Here is a 15,699-nt window from a genome sequence, read left to right as displayed (position 1 = left end):
ATCAACACAATTGAAACAGTATTTCTCTACTTTCTTACTCCAGTTCTTTTGCAATATATGCTTACATTCAAATTGCCATTTTAAAATTATACATTTTACCCGCATACTGACTTTCTGTGATTCTGGACAGAGACAGCCAGATCCCTCTGCCCAGACAGATTTTGAAACTGCTTTCCACAAGGATAATAATTTGCCTTTGAACATTGAACTCCATCTGCCAAAAGCTATCCAATTCTCCGAGTATATCGAGATCCATCTGTAATATTTTTACATCTTTTTCCCCGCCTGCTTTCCCACAAATTGTGCATTATTCGCAAATTTTGTCCTGTTACACTCGACAAAAGAAAAATAACGTATTTCTTGACAAGATAAAAGTAAAATCCTGCCGATGCTGGAATCTGAAACAACAAATGAAAATGCTGGAAAAAATCAACAGTTCCGACCTCATCTGTGGAGAGAGACCAGCTGAGATTGTCCAGCATGTTCAGACTTCAATACGCCCCGTCTTTCCTACAAAATTAAAAAAAAAAAGAACATGCGGTTTGATATGAACGGCAAACGCACCTTTCTGTCTCCACCTGATTTGTGTTTTTTCTTCATGCATCCATCTCATTCTCTTTCCTGCTAATTCAAAAGTCTTAATTAGTTAGTTAAAGCCGCTGTTTGCTGCATTAAATGGTTCTCCGTATTGGGGAAAATAACTGATCTCGTCAGAACTGAGTTGTCGCTCCGGAAGTGTAAGTGACAAGTGTACAATGCGTATGGTCTCTTCATATACCAGTTCCTCGTTAGTATAGTGGTTAGTATCCCCACCTGTCACGCGGGAGACCGGGGTTCAATTCCCAGATGGGGAGGTCACCGCAATTTTATTACTTCAAATTGTACTTGTGTTGTTCTCTCACTTTCAAAATAGAAACGAAAAAGACTGTCAAGAAATGAAACTTTCAAGAATGCAAATCTTTACATTTGCACCGACACTTTTCCTGACCTGAGATCAACGTTCGTTCAATTCATCAGCATTTTGGCTCACCTTTGATCTGGCGATGTCACGTAGTCAACACGTCGAATATTACCCTGATATTAGCACAATGTCAATAAATGCTGTGATTTCATATTTTTCAGTTCTATTTTTGGATGATCCACTGACTCCCAGATCTTTGTTATTGTTTGTTGTTCGTCCATCGTCATTGATTTCCATTAGTCATTTCGAGGCTGGTTGCGGTGTGTCCGAAGGTGACTGGTCAGGGCCACTTCGGGCACGGAATGTCCTGACACATATTGGACAGACTTGTGTAGACACTGTAGTTGTTGCGCTGGTGGCTCTGGACTTGCGCAGCTCGCGCTTAAATTGTGCTTCAGTAATACACCTTGCTTCCTGAGCTTGACAGCCTTTGTGGATGAGGCAGTGCCAGGTAGGGCGGTTTTGTGCCAGCCTTTCCCAGATTGTTGTGTCAATGTCAAGCGACTTTAGGAAAGCTTTGATTGTGTCTTTGGAAGGTTTCTTCTGTCCTCCATGCGAGCGCCTTCCAGCAGAGAATTCCCCGAAAAGGAGCTGCTTGAGTTTGCGCTCGTCTGACGTACGGATGACATGACCTGCCCACCGGGTCTGCGCTCTCATCAGCAGTGTGTGGACTGATGGTAGCCTTGCCCTAGAGAGAACTTCAGTGTCGGGTACTTTGTCTTGCCATCGGACGCGTAATATTCTGCAAAGACAAGTCATGTGGAAATGATTGAGCTGTCTTGCATGCCTTCGATACACAGTCCACGTTTCACAGGCATACAGGAGGGTAGTGAGTACCACGGCGCTGTAGACCTTCAGTTTTGTTGCTGGGCTGATTCCTCGACGTTCCCATACAGTGGAGCGCAGTCTACCGAAAGCAGAACTTGCCTTTGCTATTCTGCAGTTAACTTCTCTATCAGTAGCCACTTCTTGGGAGAGGGTGCTGCCAAGATAAGTGAACTGGTCCACTGCCTGTAGTTTCTACCCTTTGATTGTGATTATGGGTTCTGTGTACGGTGCATGAGGAGCAGGCTGGTGCATGACTTCAGTCTTTTTAATGTTGATGGTGAGTCCAAAGTTGTCACAAGCCGTGGAAAATGTGTCCCCACTGACTTGAATCTCTGGCTCTGAGCCAGCGTACAGGGCGCAGTCATCGGCAAAGAGGAAATCTCTCAGAACAGTCTCCTTCACTTTGGTAATAGCTTGAAGTCTCCTCAGGTTGAAAAGCTTCCCATCCACTCTGTACTTGAGGCTGATTCCAGCAACACTGTCCTGGAAGGCATCATTCAGCATGGCAGTAAACATCATGCTGAACAGTCTGGGTGAGAGCACACAGCCCTGTTTGACTCCACTGGTGACTGGGAATGCCTCACAGGATTCTCCGCCATCCAGTACTCTGGCCATCGTGGGACTGGCGTACCATCTGAATGCATTCGGGGGGCAGCCGAACTTTGACATGATCCTCCACAGGCCTTGTCGGCTGACAGTATCGAAGGCTTTCGCGAGGTCAACAAAGTTTGTGTCGAGCTCGCGATTCTGCTCCTGACACTTCTCAGGGTAATATTCCACGTGTTGACTGCGTGGCATCGCCAGATCAAAGGTGAGCCAAAATGCTGATGAATTGAACGAACGTTGACCTCAGATCAGGAAAATTGTCGGTACAAATGTAAAGATTTGCATTTTTGAAAGTTTCATTTCTTGACAGTCGTTTTTTTCTGTTTTCGAAGTTGAAAAACAACATAAGTACAATTTAGCATAATGGCATTCTGATAAACTCCCCGTCGGGGAATTGAACCCCGGTCTCCCGCGTGACAGGCGGGGATACTAACCACTATACTAACGAGGAGCTGACACGTGAAACGGCCATACACATTGTACACTTGTCACTTTCACTTCCGGAGCGACAACTCGGTTCTGACGAGATCAGTTATTTTCCCCAATACGGAGAACCATTTAATGCCGCAAACAGCGGCTTTAACTAACTCATGAAGACTTTCGGATTAGCAGGAAAGAGAATGAGATGGAAGAAAAAACAGAAATCAGGTGGGGACAGAAAAGTGTGTTTGCCGTTCACATCAAACCGCATGTTCTTTTTAATTTTGGAGGAAAGACGGGGTCTTCAAGTCTGAACATGCTGGACAATCTCAGCTGGTCTCTCTCCACAGATGATGTCAGACCTGCTGAGTTTTTCCAGTATTTTTATTTGTTGTTTCAGATTCCAGCATCGGCAGGATTTTGCTTTTAACTTTTCAAGAAATGTGTTTTTTTCTCCAAACGGCTGGAAGTTTCAAAGTGCTTTACAGCGGAGATGCTTTTCTTTAATTATATTGTCTTTTTATTGCCTGAGGTACAGGTCCTGATTCAGCAACAAACATTAAGTATCTCTCACAGTTTGGAGATTTGTCATTTCGGGAACAATCAACTTTATCCAGATACAAAATCTGGAGAATGGATGAATAATTATTCCTTGAGCCTGACGTGATTTGAACACGCAACCTTCTGATCTGGAGTCAGACGCGCTACCGTTGCGCCACAAGCTCAAAGCTCTTACAGCTCTTTTACATCTGTGTTATGTTTGGTGAATTCAAAGCTCAAACAGGGAATTATCTCCCTCTTTACTTTCTCGGGATTTAAATCGAATGGAAGAATAACAACGCACCAAAATTAACGAGAAAGTAGAAACACAACATTATCCTGCAGGAGAAATGTGTTTTGTTCAAGAGGTGATTAGAAAGACATACATTGCATGACGAGGTGGCCGAGTGGTTAATAGAACATAGAACATAGAACATAGAACATTACAGCGCAGAACAGGCCCTTCGGCCCACGATGTTGCGCCGACCAGTTACAAAAACAATGACCCACTAGCCTATACCAATCCCTTTTCGTCCATAAACCTATCCAGAGATCTCTTAAACGCCCCCAAACTAGACGCATCTACAACTGCAGCAGGCAGGGCATTCCAATCCCTCACCACCCGCTGGGTAAAGAACCTACCCCTGACATCCGTCCTGTAGCTACCCCCCCTTAATTTAAAGTCATGCCCCCTCGTGCTAGCTTTCTCCATCCGAGGAAAAAGGCTATCACTATCCACCCTATCTAAACCCCTAATCATCTTATATGTTTCAATAAGATCCCCTCTTAGCCGCCTTCTTCCCAACGAAAACAACCCTAGATCCCTCAGTCTCTCCTCATAGGACCTCCCCACCATACCAGGCAACATCCTAGTAAACCTCCTCTGCACATGGCGATGGATTGCTAAAATATTGTGTTTTGCACGCGTGGGTTTGAATGCCATCCTCGTCGGTGTTGCATCTTCTGTGCCTCTTTAGTAAGGTTGAACTCAATATGTGAGATATGTGAGAAGTGTGAGGTAATTCACTTTGTTAGGAATAACAGATGTGTTGAGTGTAGGGCTAACGGGAGGACTTTGAATAGTGTGGATGAACAGAGGGATCTAGGTGTATGTGTACATAGATCCCTGAAAGTTGGGAATCAAGTAGCTAGGGTTGTTAAGAAGGCATACGGTGTCTTGGCGTTTATTGGTAGGGGGATTGAATTTAGGAGTCGCAGTGTAATGTTGCAACTGTACACTACTCTAGTGCGGCCGCACTTGGAGTACTGTGTGCAGTTCTGGTCCCCGCATTACAAGAAGGATGTGGAGGCGTTGGAGAGGGTGCAGAGGAGGTTTACTAGGATGTTGCCTGGTATGGTGGGGAGGTCCTATGAGGAGAGACTGAGGGATTTAGGGTTGTTTTCGTTGGAAAGAAGGCGGCTAAGAGGGGATCTTATTGAAACATATAAGATGATTAGAGGTTTAGATAGGGTGGATAGTGATAGCCTTTTTCCTCGGATGGAGAAAGCTAGCACGAGGGGGCATGGCTTTAAATTAAGGGGGGGTAGCTACAGGACGGATGTCAGGGGTAGGTTCTTTACCCAGCGGGTGGTGAGGGATTGGAATGCCCTGCCTGCTGCAGTTGTAAATGCGTCTAGTTTGGGGGCGTTTAAGAGATCTCTGGATAGGTTTATGGACGAAAAGGGATTGGTATAGGCTAGTGGGTCATTGTTTTTGTAACTGGTCGGCGCAACATCGTGGGCCGAAGGGCCTGTTCTGCGCTGTAATGTTCTATGTTCTATGTTCTAATATCCTCCAAACCAGGCAACATCCTGGAAAATCTCTTCTGCACCCTTTCCAATGCATCAACATCCTTCTGGAAGTGTGGCACCCAGAATTATACACAACACTCCAAATGCAGCCTAACCAAAGTCTTATACAGCTTCAACATGATTTTACTGACTGACTGCACAAGAACATCTAGATCTTCCTGAGTATCCAGCTCTCTTAATTTACACCCATTCAAATAATAATCTGCCTTCCTATTTTTGCTACTGAAGTGGATAATGAAGTGATCACTGCATATTTATCCACATTATACTGCATCTGCCATGCAGATCCCACACACTCAGCCTGTCCAAATCAGACTGAAGGATCTCTGCATCCCCCTCACAGCTCACCCTCCCACCCAATATTGTATCATCTACATATTGGGAGATTAAACATTTAGTTCCCGTGTCCAAACCATTAATATATAATATGAACAGTTGGGGTCCCAGCACAGATCCCTGTGGTACCCCACTAATCACTGCCTTCCAATTGGAAAAAGACCCATTTATGTCACCTCTTTCTTTCCTGTCTGCTAACCAGCTTTCTATCCATCTCAAGATGCTACACACAATCCCATGTACTTTAACTTTACACAGTAGAAGGGCAGCACACTGGTTATCATTGCTGTGTCACAGCACCAGGGACCTGGGTTCGATTCCCGGCTTGGGTCACTGTCTGTGTGGAGTCTGCACATTCCCCCCGTGTCTGCGTGGGTTTTCTCTCCGATTTCTTCCCACAATCTGAAAAGATGTGCTGCTTAGGTGCACTGGCCGTACTAAATTCTCCCTCAGTCTACCCGGACACGCGGCAGAGTGTGGCAACTGGGGGATTTTCACAATAACTTCATTGCAGTGTTAATGTAAACCTACTTGTGACACTAATAATCAAACTTTAACCTTTAAAACATTATGTGAGATCTTGTCAAAAGCCTTCTGAAAGTCTAAAGAAAATATCCACAGCTGCTCCCTGGTCAACTCTAGTAGTTATATCCTCAAAGAATTCCAGTAGTTTTCTCAAGCATGATTTCCCTTTTGTAAATCCATGCTGACTTTATCTGATTAGAACACTGCTTTCCAAATACTTGATAATGGACTCCAGCAACTGCCCTACGACTGACATTCGGCTCACTGCTCATTGGTTCCCTCTTTCCTCTCTACCTCTGTTTTTAGACACAGGGTTTACATTAGTTACCTCTCTCTCCTGAAGGTGCTGACTCTGGCTGGGTTCAGTTCCACACTCACTGGTTCCTCTCTCTCTCTCTCCTGAAGGTGCTGACTCTGGCTGGGTTCAGTTCCACACTCACTGGTTCCTCTCTCTCTCCCCTGAAGGTGCTGACTCTGGCTGGGTTCAGTTCCACACTCACTGGTTCCTCTCTCTCTCCTGAAGGTGCTGACTCTGGCTGGGTTCAGTTCCACACTCACTGGTTCCTCTCTCTCTCCTGAAGGTTCTGACTCTGGCTGGGTTCAGTTCCACACTCACTGGTTCCTCTCTCTCTCCTGAAGGTGCTGACTCTGGCTGGGTTCAGTTCCACACTCACTGGTTCCTCTCTCTCTCTCCTGAAGGTGCTGACTCTGGCTGGGTTCAGTTCCACACTCACTGGTTCCTCTCTCTCTCTCTCCTGAAGGTGCTGACTCTGGCTGGGTTCAGTTCCACACTCACTGGTTCCTCTCTCTCTCTCTCCTGAAGGTGCTGACTCTGGCTGGGTTCAGTTCCACACTCACTGGTTCCTCTCTCTCTCTCTCCTGAAGGTGCTGACTCTGGCTGGGTTCAGTTCCACACTCACTGGTTCCTCTCTCTCTCTCCTGAAGGTGCTGACTCTGGCTGGGTTCAGTTCAGACACTGGAAATCAGAAATGAAACAGAAAAGAAAGCTCAGCAGATTGTTTCTCTCTGCAAACAGATGCTGCACAGAGTTAGTGTTTCAGGTCTGTGACCTTTCATCAGAACCTGAAAACATAGAAACTCAGAAGAGGAGGAGGCCACTCAGCCCATCGTGCTTGTTCCATCATTCAGTGTGATCATGGCTGATCCTCGATCTCAATTCCATATTCTCAGTTTTTCCCAATACCCCTTATACCAATCTTACCCAATGTAACTATCTAAATGCTTTTGGAAAGACAGTATTGTAACTGCCTCTACTGCGACCTCAGACAGCTCGTTCCAAACACTCACCTCCTCTGGACCCTTTTGTGTTTCTCTCCTCTCACCTTAAACCTACACCCTCCACTTTCAGACTCCCTGACCTTTGGGAAAAGATATTGACTATCTATCTCATCTATGGACCCCATTGTTTTATAGACCTCTATAAGATTACCCCTAAGCCTCCTACACTCCAGGGAAAAAATCCCAGTCGATTCAGTTTCTCCTTATAACTTAAACCATCAAGTCCCTGTAGTATCCTAGTAAATCTTTTCTGCACTCTTTCTAGTTTAATAATATTCTGTCTATAATAGGGTGACCAGAACTGCACCAGGTATTCCTAGTGGGGCCTTAACATGACTTCAACATGATGTCCCAACTCCTATGTGAGGATAAATGGGCCAATACATTCCATTGCTATTCCTCCAGTTGTTAATGAAGTGAAAAAGTTGGTGTTTAATGAAATCTGCTGGAATGTAACAACACGGCAAAATCCTCAATTCTTGTTGTTTCAGCTCAACCAGCCCCTAGAAGCTTGGAAGATGGAAGTTCCTGATTGGTCTGAGGTTGGAGATGAAGAGGAGCCAATTCCCAACAACTTGCTGACAGACATCAACAGTCATCAGCTTTAGAGCGAGGAAATCCTCGAACAGGGCATTCCGAGTAACCAAGACCCTGGAACATCCCCGCTGCTGGAGAACAGAGAAGGTGTGAGGCAAGGCAGGATGTTCAAATGGTGGAAGATGGGACTGAATCATTGGTGGAGTCTCCTACTCTGGTTCTGACTCCTTCTGACATTGATGGACGGTTTGAAGTGGAGGAAATTAGTCAGGATGGAAGTGGTGACGAGATTCACAGTCACTCCCTCAGCTTAGAGACCATTTTTAAGGCGATCTGTGCAGCGACTCCACTCTGGGGTGGATGTCAGATCAGCTCACCAGACAGCAGGAGGATTAAAGCACAGATGAGGCCATTCAGCCCCAACACTTCCTTAAACGCTCCGCTGTGCAGTTCAAAAACTGAAGGCTGGGATTCGAGCCACGTTACACAGGCGACTGGGAAAAGCACCATCGGATTAATCAGACCACTGGCCCACACTGGAAAGACTAAAAGCCCCGCAGAGGGACATCAACATGAATTTTCACTTTTAATGTTTCTTCTTTACTATAAACAATATATTGTGTTTGTATAATTATCTTAAATGTTTCACATTGAAACAAATACTGGGAATATTTAGCATTGCTGGAGAAGTGTAACCGGGAACGATGTCCTGTTCATTCAGTTTGGGGAACACTTCCTGACAGAGGAAGATTGGGATATGACAGCTTCTCCCTATCAGCTCCTTCCAATTCCCTCCACAATCCTGAACACCTCGATCAAATCTCCTCTCAACCTTCTCTTCACCAAAGACCCAAATTCTCCAATCTACCGATGTAACTGAACTTCCCCATCCCTGGACCCGTGCCCAGAGATTTATTGCACCCTCTCTAATGCCTTCACACCCTTTCTAAACACTGCTGTCCAGATCACAGTGCAACACTCCAACTGAGGCCAAACCAGGGTTTTATACAGGTTTCCCATAACTTGTTTGCTCTTGTAAGCTCTGTCCCTACGTATAAAGCTCACAATCCCAAATACCTTAGTAACCACACTCTCAACCTGCCACCTAAACAGCAATTATTAGTGTCACATTTAACCACAGGCCCCTTGTTCCTGCATGCCTTTACAATTGTATCATTTCTTTCATATTGTCCCTCCCTTTTCTTCCCACTGAAATAAATCATTTCACACTTCTCTACTTTAAATTGGTCTTGTTTGACCAATCCACAAGCTGTCTCAGAAACTGTGAGTTTCAGCACTCCCCCCTCACAGTTCACAATGCTGCCATGTATTGTGTAATTCCCACAGTTTGAGTGTGTGCTCTGTACAGCATTGCCGATGTCTCTAATATGGATCAGGAAGAACAGGATTCCGATCACCAACCCTCCTGGAATCCCACTTTAACCGAGCTCCATTCCAAATAAAAACATTTCCCACTGCTGTGTTTCCTGTCACTCAGTCAGCTTCCTATCCATGTTCTGCTGTCCCTTTTATTCTCTCAGCTCCAAATGTTCCCACAAGTTTGCTGTGTGTCCCTTCATTTATAAAATGCTTTTTGACAGTTCATGTTCACATTAACCACATTATCCTCATCAACCTTTTCTGTTAGCTAAATCTCGAGCAAATTCATTAAACATAATTCACCTTTATGAATTACATGAGTGGTTTCCTTAATTAATGCACATTAGCACAAACGAGAGTTAATTTTATCTGCAGTTATTGTTTGGAGAATATTCCACATTGCTGAGGTTAAATTTATTGGACTTTAATTGGGTTCTCCTCACAGCCTTTTCTGAAGAAGACTGTTTACCATTTGCAATTCTCCAGTCCTCTGGCATCATGAGCTCGGATAGGGTAGTTTTGGCCAAAGCCTCTGCAATTTCCACCCATATTTCCCTCAGTATCCATGGATCCGTCTCCTCCAGTCACAAGAACACAGTAAATAAGAGCAGACATTGACCACGTGGCTCAGCAATAATATTCCTCCATTCAAGGGTGACACAGTGGTTAGCACTGCTCCTTCAGTGTCAGGGACCCGAGTTCAACTGCAGCCCCAGTTCACTGTGTGGAGTTTGCACGTTCTCCCCTTGTCTGTGGAGATTAGGTTGATTGGCCAGACTAAATTGAGTCTTAGTGTCAGAGGATTTGCAGGGTAAATATGTGGGGTTATGGGAATAGGGCTTGGTGGGCCAAATGGCCTCTTTCTGCACTGTAGGGATTGTATGATTAATACAATTATGATTTATGTGTCTTTATACAGTGCAAAGCACAGAGGCACAGCATTAAAACAACAGAACAACAAAACAGAACAGCAACAGCATCAGACAATACAAAGAGAGAAATCACACTATATTTCTGACAAGTTTTCTAAAGGTCACTACATTTTCAGCATCAAAATCAGGTAAAACATTTGAAATATCAACAATTCTATGTGGGGCGAACAAATTGTGAATATCATCACATGAACCAGATTTCTGTACTTTGTACTGACACCCACCTAAAATACAATAGCTGTGAATAAAGATCTTTTGAAGCTTAGGCAATAAGGCCATGTATCAATTTGATAATATTGAACTAAACCATAAATCAGCCTTCTCTACAGTTTGCAATTCAAGAATCCTTAATCCCTCATAAGCTATTCCCCTCATGCCTTTCATTTTCCTGGTTACATATCTTTGCACTCTCTCTATGAGCTGATTATCTCTTTGAACGTATGGGTTCCAAAGTATGGGTGCAGTATTGAGATGTAGGCATACTCGCTTCTGATAGAGTTTCAGATCTTGGATTGAAATCCAGTTTACTCCTCACTCCCTCGATTCCCTAAGAATCCAAAATTTGTCTATTTCAGCCTTAACTGCATTAGAATCCCTCCAGTGCAGATGGAGGCCATTTGGCTCATTGTGTCTGAACCAACTCGCTGAGATACCATCCCACCCAAAACCTGTCTCATTAACCCCACATATTCATCCTGCTAATCCCCTTAACTGATACATTTTGGAAACAAAAGGCACCATGCAATACTCTGACAAGATACCACAAGGTAGGTTGTCGCATAAAGATTAAATCTCATGGGATCCAGGGTGAAGCATCTTAATGGATACAAAATTGGCTTCTTGACAGGAGCCAGGAGATGTTTGTACAGGATTGTTTTTCAAACTGGAATCCTGTGACCAGCCGCAGGAATCAGTGCTGGTCCGCTGTTATTTGTCATTTGTATTAATGATTTGGATGAGAATATAGGAGGCATGGTTAGTAAGTTTGCAGATGACACCAAGATTGGTGGCACAGTCAACAGTGAAGAAAGTTATCTCCAATTGCAACGGGATCTTGATCAATTGGGCCAGTGGGCTGACAAATGACAGATGGACTTTTATTTAGATAAATGTGAGGTGATACATTTTGGTAGATTGAACCAGGGCAGGACTTACTCAGTTAATGGTAGGGCTTTGGGGAGAGTTACAGAACAAAGAGATCTAGGGGTACAGGTTCATAGCTCCTTGAAAGTGAAGTCACAGGTGGACAGAGTGGTGAAGAAGGCATTCGGCATGCTTGGTTTCATCGGTCAGAAGATTGAATACAGGAGTTGGGACGTCTTGTTGAAGTCATGAAAAACATTGGTAAGGCCACACTTGGAATACTGTGTACAATTCTGTTCACTCTATTACAGAAAGGCTATTATTAAACTAGAAAGCGAGCAGAACAGATTTACCAGGATGCTACCAGGACTTGATGGTTTGAATTATAGGGAGAGGCTGGATAGACTTTTTTTTTTCTCTGGATGTAGGAGGCCGAGAGTTGGTCTTGTCGAGATCTGTAAAATAATGTGGGGCACAGATCAGCTAGATAGTCAATATATTTTCCCAAAGGTAGGGGAGTCTAAAGGTAGAGGGCACAGATTTAAGGTGAGAGGGGAGAGATAGAAAAGTGTCCAGAAGGGCATTTTTTTTTCACAAGAGTGGTGAGTGTCTGGAACAAGCTGCCAGATGTGGTAATAGAGGTGGGTACAATTTTCTCTTTTAAAATGCATTTCGACAGTTACACGGGTAAGATGCGTTTAGAGGGATATGGGCTAAATGTGGGCAATTGGGATTAGCTTAGTGGTTTAAAAAAACAGGGCGGCATGGGCAAGTTGGGCCGAAGGGCCTGTTTCCATGTTGTAAACCTTTCTGACTCAGAGCCCATTCGGCCTAACCTGTCCATGCTAGCCCACGGACACACATGTGTTTCCAAGCTCAACCTTCCTGCACTCGGCCTGGAGCCAAGCAGCTGAAAGATTGATCGTGATCGAAATACTTCATACCGAAAGATGAGCGGTTTTTTTTGGATGCCTGAAATATCGGAAGTAAACACTTCCTGATCATAACCGCTGCGAGCAGGGCTCGAACCTGCGCGGGGAAACCCCATTGGATTTCAAGTCCAACGCCTTAACCACTCGGCCATCGCAGCTGCACATTTACAATCTGAGTAATGTTGATATTAACTTCATCAGGCACCGGGATTGTGCAGAGCACAGTGTGTGAGCTGAAATGTGTTTCTCTACTTTTACTTTGTATCTTTGTCTCTGGCGGAGAACTCATTTATCAGGTCAGAGACTTGTTTTCCTATTTCAATATTCCTTCATTGGAAACGAATTACGTCCGAACAATAAATAATAACACCTCTATTTTATTTCTTAATTGTCAAATGTTGCGTTCCCTCTGTTTTTGTCCACTTGGTTTAAAACACAAGAGGCCGCGGATAAGAATCTACGTAAATTATCTACGCGATGGCCGGGAATCGAACCCGGGTCAACTGCTTAAAAGGCAGCTATGCTCACCACTATACCATCATCGCTCACACTTCTCAAACAGCAGCTATTTCAATCAGTTATAATTATGGAAGCAGATTAGTTGCTGATTTCATCACACACCAGATATATCCACAGCACAGTTTGTAAACTGAACCTGTTTTGTCTGGTTTTTTCTGGACAGTTTAAACCACCTGTTTTATTATTGTTTCTGACTGGGAAATCATTGTTTAGTTTTGAGGCCTGTTCTTTCATTTAAACAACTGAAAGTAAATTGAAGCTGGATTTTCCATTAGAAACACGGTGATGATGAGAATCTTAGGTGAATTTTATTTTCGGAGTCGCATTTAATTAGCAATCGCATGTCACTTCTTACAATCTGTGATAACCAGGAGTTCCTAACGCCCAATAATGACCAGCTTGCAGCAATGTGTTTGAATGAACACGATGCCACATCATCTAAGCAGCACTTTGAAATTCTCATTCATTGTATTCTGATGAAATGTATTTGTTATGTTGCGTCTGTCATTCCATAAGAATCTTACTCTGACCTGAGACCTTGTTTTGTCCTGGTGCACCTGATGCCTGTTTGTTTCCATTCTGCGCACCCTCTGATTTTCCTCATGGAACCACAGAAAGGACCAGAGAAGGGAACAGCACAGAAGGAAGCCATTCGGCCTGTCTTGTCTGTGCCAGCCCGAGGACACCCAGGTGTCATTTCCAAGCTGACCTTCCTGCACCCGGCTCGGGGCCATGCAGCTGAGAAAGGAATATGGTGATCCAAATACTTCATAGCAAAAAATTAGCACTTTTCTTTGGCTCTGTCGCTGCCTGAAGCAACCGGAACAAACACTTCATCATCAGGATTCAAACCTGCACAGATATGATGGAAATTGGATTTCAAGTCTAACGCCTTAACCACTTGCCATTGAACATAAGAACAAGATGGCAGGGTTGGCGGATACTGAAGTGGAATGTCAGGTGATACAACAGGATATGGATAGGTTGGTACATTGGGCAGATAGGTGGCAGATGGAATTTAATCCTGACAAATGCGAGGTGATGCATTTTGGAAGGAATAATGCAGAGAGGAGCTACGTGATAAAAGGTAGGCCGATTAGGAGTATAGAAATACAGGGGGACCTGGGAGTGCAGGTTCACAAGTCTATGAAGGTTGCGACTCAAGCGGAGAAGGTTGTGAGGAAAGCTTATGGAATGCTAACCTTTATAGGAAGGGGTATAGAGTATAGGAGCTGCCGTCTAATGCTTCAGTTATACAGAACGTTGGTTAGACCGCATTTGGAGTACTGCGTCCAGTTCTGGTCACCTTACTACCGGAAGGACATGGAGACACTGGAGAGAGTGCAGAGGAGGTTTACCAGGATGTTGCCTGGCGTGGAGGGACTGGGTTATGAGGAAAGGTTGGAGAAACTGGGACTTTTCTCCTTGGAAAGACGGAGATTGAGGGGGGACATGATAGAGGTATATAAGATACTGAAGGGAATAGATAGAGTCAATAGTGAGAGACTGCTCCCTAGACTGGGTACAATTACGAGAGGTCATGATCTAAGGGTGAGGGGGGAGAGGTATAATTTCGATGTGAGAGGAAGGTTCTTCACGCAGAGGGTCGTGGGGGTATGGAACGCGCTACCGAGTAGGGTGGTGGAGGCAGGAACGTTGGACTCGTTTAAGGTTTACTTAGACAGACACATGAGCGAAACGAGGATGGAGGGTTATAGTAGGAGGTATTAAATAGGGTCAGAGCCTCGGGAGACACCAGAAGTGCAGACTTGTATGTTAACATTTTTGTCTTTTTATTCCGCAGGTGTCGGTCCACCTTGTTGTCAAACAAGGGGCATGAACACGGTGGGTCGTGCGTGGGCTACTCTTGGAGGTTCCGGGAGTGGCCTAGTACTTCGTGTCGGTGTGCATGCTTGATCGTGGACCGGTAGACGGGCGCCGCAACAGCTCAGTGACTAGCACTGCTAGCTGTGCAGATACATGGATTTGGGCCTGTGTCTGTGGGAGTTTGTGCATTCTCCCTGTGGTTGCGTGGGTTTCCTCCGGGCGCTCCGGTTTCCTCCCACACCCCAAAGATGTGCTCTTAGGCTGATTGGTTTTACCAAATTGACACTATTCTCCCCTCAATCTGGCTAAGTTAGGGGTTCCATTCGTAGATACGCAGGGTAGAATAGGTGTAGGATGATGCAGCGGCGCGGGCTCGTTGGGCCGAAGGGCCTGTTTCCCGTGCTGGGTTGTTCTTTGTTCTTTGTTGTTCTTTATAAGAAATAGGAGCAGGAGTAGGCCATCTAGCCCCTCGAGCCTGCCCCGCCATTCAATAAGATCATGGCTGATCTGTCGTGGCTCAGTTCCACATTCCCGCCCTCTCCCCATAACCCTTAATCCCCTCTCTTATCAAAAACCCATCAAACCGCGTCTTAAAAATATTTAGCGAGGCAGCCTCCACCACTTCAACGGGCAGAGAATTCCAGAGATTCACCACCCTTTGAGTGAAGAAGTTCCTCCTCAACTCCGTTCTAAACCGACCCCCCCCCCCTTTATCCTGATTGAATATAAAAGTAGGGAGGTCTTGCTGCGGCTGTAAAGGGCATTGGTGAGGCCGCAGCTGGAGTACTGTGTGCAGTTTTGGGCGCCGCACCTGCGCAAAGATATTTTGGCCTTGGAGGGAGTGCAGAGGAGGTTTACTAGGCTGATACCGGAGTTGAGGGGACTGAGCTATGAGGAGAGGCTGAATAAACTAGGCTTGTACTCGTTAGAGTTTAGAAGAATGAGGGGAGATCTCATTGAGACGTATAAGATGATGAATGGGATGGATAGGATAGAGGTGGAGAGACTCTTCCCGCTCAGAAAGGACAGTAGGACTAGGGGGCACAGCCTCAAGATAAAGGGGGGGCGGTTTAGAACGGAGTTGAGGAGGAACTTCTTCACTCAAAGGGTGGTGAATCTCTGGAATTCTCTGCCCGTTGAAGTGGTGGAGGCTGCCTCGCTA

General features: G+C 45.0%; 4 non-coding genes across 4 annotated transcripts; all 4 read right to left on the bottom strand.

Moving 5' to 3' along the window:
• Positions 1-2,774: 2,774 nt before the first annotated feature.
• Positions 2,775-2,846, bottom strand: trnad-guc (transfer RNA aspartic acid (anticodon GUC)). The gene has a single exon. It is a non-coding gene; the product is annotated as a tRNA-Asp (tRNA).
• A 622-nt stretch (positions 2,847-3,468) lies between these two features.
• On the bottom strand, positions 3,469-3,540 carry trnaw-cca (transfer RNA tryptophan (anticodon CCA)). Its single transcript has one exon. It is a non-coding gene; the product is annotated as a tRNA-Trp (tRNA).
• Positions 3,541-12,267: 8,727 nt separating this feature from the next.
• Positions 12,268-12,349, bottom strand: trnas-uga (transfer RNA serine (anticodon UGA)). The gene has a single exon. It is a non-coding gene; the product is annotated as a tRNA-Ser (tRNA).
• Positions 12,350-12,664: 315 nt separating this feature from the next.
• On the bottom strand, positions 12,665-12,736 carry trnak-uuu (transfer RNA lysine (anticodon UUU)). The gene has a single exon. It is a non-coding gene; the product is annotated as a tRNA-Lys (tRNA).
• Between the last annotated feature and the right edge of the window lie 2,963 nt (positions 12,737-15,699).

Source organism: Carcharhinus amblyrhynchos, unplaced genomic scaffold (assembly GCF_965287045.1).
Source record: "Carcharhinus amblyrhynchos unplaced genomic scaffold, sCarAmb.v2.hapA scaffold_42, whole genome shotgun sequence".
NCBI lineage: Eukaryota > Metazoa > Chordata > Chondrichthyes > Carcharhiniformes > Carcharhinidae > Carcharhinus > Carcharhinus amblyrhynchos.
This window is presented reverse-complemented; position numbering and strand designations above follow the sequence as displayed.